Below are 2,500 nucleotides of genomic sequence, written 5' to 3' on the forward strand. Positions count from 1 at the left end.
ATGAGGTTGAGCTCGCGGAGCGTGTAGGGACCCGGTGCGAGCAGCGGGATAGCCTCCTCCAGAAACGAGGGGAGGGAGTATTCCCCCTTGAGGCGAGTCACGACCAGGTGGGTTCGGTCGTGCTTTGCGAGGTTGAGGGGACGGGTGCTGTGGACAGGTGCACGGAGAGCTTGGGGGGTATAGAGGCCCCGGAGACCCTTGTGGGGACACTAATCCCCAGTGTAGTTGTCCCTGTGTGTGTAGTGCAAGGCGTGAGTGCGTCCCCGTGTGTGGAAGCGACCCCGTGTGTGAGTGGTGTGGTGGCGATGATGCCGGAGTACGTGCTTCCCAGCACGCCGTGTGTGGATGAGGCACCGTGTGTGGAAGAGGCCGTGTGTGTGGATGAAACGGCCAGTGTGGATGAAACACCGCGGTTGAGTGCCCCCGCGTGTGTGAGTGAGGCACGGTGTATGAGTGAGGGACGGTGTGTGTGGATGAAACACCGCGGGTGAGTGCCCCCGCGTGTGTGAGTGAGGGACGGTGTGTGGATGAGGCACCGCGGATGAGTGCCCCCGCGGGTGTGAGTGGAGTGGTTTGTATGAATGGAGCACCACGTGTGAGTGGTATGGTTTATGCAAGGGAGACCGTGTGTGTGAGAGAGCGGTATGTGAGGGAGATGTCGGTTGGCATGCGGGAGCACGCAGCCGCGTCTCCCGGTGTGAATGTAATGGAATGGAGTGTGAGCGTCGTAACACGCGGGAGTGCGTGTGTGGAATGGAGGCGACGACGGCGACATGTGAAGAAAGAAAGCCGGGTAGCGGCTGTAGTTGTTTCGGGGACCGTGCCGGGTTCACCCAGCAGTGAGCACGAGGTCCGTGCTGTGCAACGCACGAGGCCCCCACGTGCTCGCTTGCGAGAGTGAAGTCCCGGTCCGGAAACGCACGCGGTGGATTTGCCGATCCCGCGGACGGACAAAGTTTAGGCAGGATTACGGATTTGGACCGGACGGGTTCTCCACGCGATCGTGTGTGTTAAGCTCCAACGGGCAAAGCACATGTGTTCGCGTGGGGAACCCCTCGAGACGTGGGGCTTGTGTTTTTTTTATGCGCACGGTGACGCCATGGCTGCACGTGGGGTTGGAATCCGGCAGGAGGGGTATCCCTGCCGGATGGTACCGTTCAAGGAGGGACGAGGAACACGTGCAGCTGCATGACGTCACGGGCAGGTGCAAAGTGCGCGAGCTGCGAGTTGCCGCGCTGGTGATGCGCATGGAAAAAAAAACAAAAAACAAAAAACAAAAAAAAAACAGTAAGCCTCACTTTCGGGTGCACAGGATTCCTGGGCAAGGGGTGGAAGACCCCCTTACCAGGGCACAGGATGGAAACTAGTTAGGGGGAAGGGTTAGCTTAGTTAGACCGGCTCCATGGGGCAGGGGTAAGTCCTCATGGGGCCTGTGGAATGGATTAGTTAGAGGGATTGTAGCCAGATTTAGGATGGGAAAATGGGAATAGATTTAGAAGACAGTGACAGACAGTGAATGTGTAGTGGGGACGTAGCTTAGCTACGTAGTGTTAAAAGGAACGTGCTGTAGTATAAGGGACGCCGTGGGAGCACGAGTTAGTTAGGGGATGCAGATAGAAGGATGGCAGAGTTCAGTGGTGAGTGTGTTGAAGAGTTGGTGAGTGAAGTGGAAGCATGTGCTTGGTGAGTGAGTCAGGCCAGCGGGTCTGTGTGAGTGGAGCGAATGGGGAATGCATGGTGCGATGAGTGATTGGGGGGAGGAGTGACTCCCGCCCAAGGGACCCCGGGGTCAGTATAAAGTGAGTTAGGGGGTTAGTCAAATTTACAAAATGGAGGTCGTTTTGTTGTTGGTGGGAGTGTAGGCTCGAAACCCGTTTGGAGGGGTGCAGGAGCCCTGTTGACGGGCTGGGAGCGTGGCTGCGAAAAGTGAGTATCGCTGAGTGGGTACCCCGGGCACCAGGCTAGTCGGCCGTGGTAGGCCAAGGGCCCATGGGGGGCCGGGATAGCGTAGTGGGCACGGGTGCGCCTGCTTGGTGCGGGGGCCCGGGGCGCCATTAGCCGCGTGGGCAGTGTTGTGGGCACGGGTGACTCTCGGAAAGGGGCCTGGGAAGCCAGCCTGCCACGTGTGCGTTTCAGGGGAGGTGCCATGGGGGGCACTCCCCGGTGTTTAGGGAGCTGGTAGGCTCGGAGGCAGTGTAGTGCCCGGGGGTGCCATAGCTGGGGAATTGGCAGAGGGTCGTGCCTGCCAAAGGGAGCCACGTGTCCCAGCCATGAGACCGTGTGAGGGCACGGAGAGAAAATTTGGGGGGCGAGGCCCGAAATTGTGAGGACACCAACACAGGCGACGGGAATCTGGGTTTATAGAACCAATAGTTTAAGCGAGAGGCGCTTGTTGAAAGCCCCGGTGTAGTTTAACAGTTAAATGGATAGGGTAGATTAGGAAGTGTACCCCTCCGCACCATCCATCCCCTCGCTCTCGTTGTGGGCCGCTGGACCCACT

At 58.7% G+C, this 2,500-nt stretch overlaps 1 protein-coding gene across 1 annotated transcript in view; it reads right to left on the minus strand.

Moving 5' to 3' along the window:
* RPAP1 (RNA polymerase II associated protein 1) overlaps nucleotides 1-2,500 on the minus strand; it is a 160,440-nt gene that overhangs the window by 73,274 nt on the left and 84,666 nt on the right. The window lies entirely within an intron of this gene.

Source organism: Eptatretus burgeri, chromosome 9 (assembly GCF_056783735.1).
Source record: "Eptatretus burgeri isolate ZD-2024b chromosome 9, Ebu_testis_v1, whole genome shotgun sequence".
NCBI classification, from domain to species: Eukaryota; Metazoa; Chordata; class Myxini; order Myxiniformes; family Myxinidae; genus Eptatretus; species Eptatretus burgeri.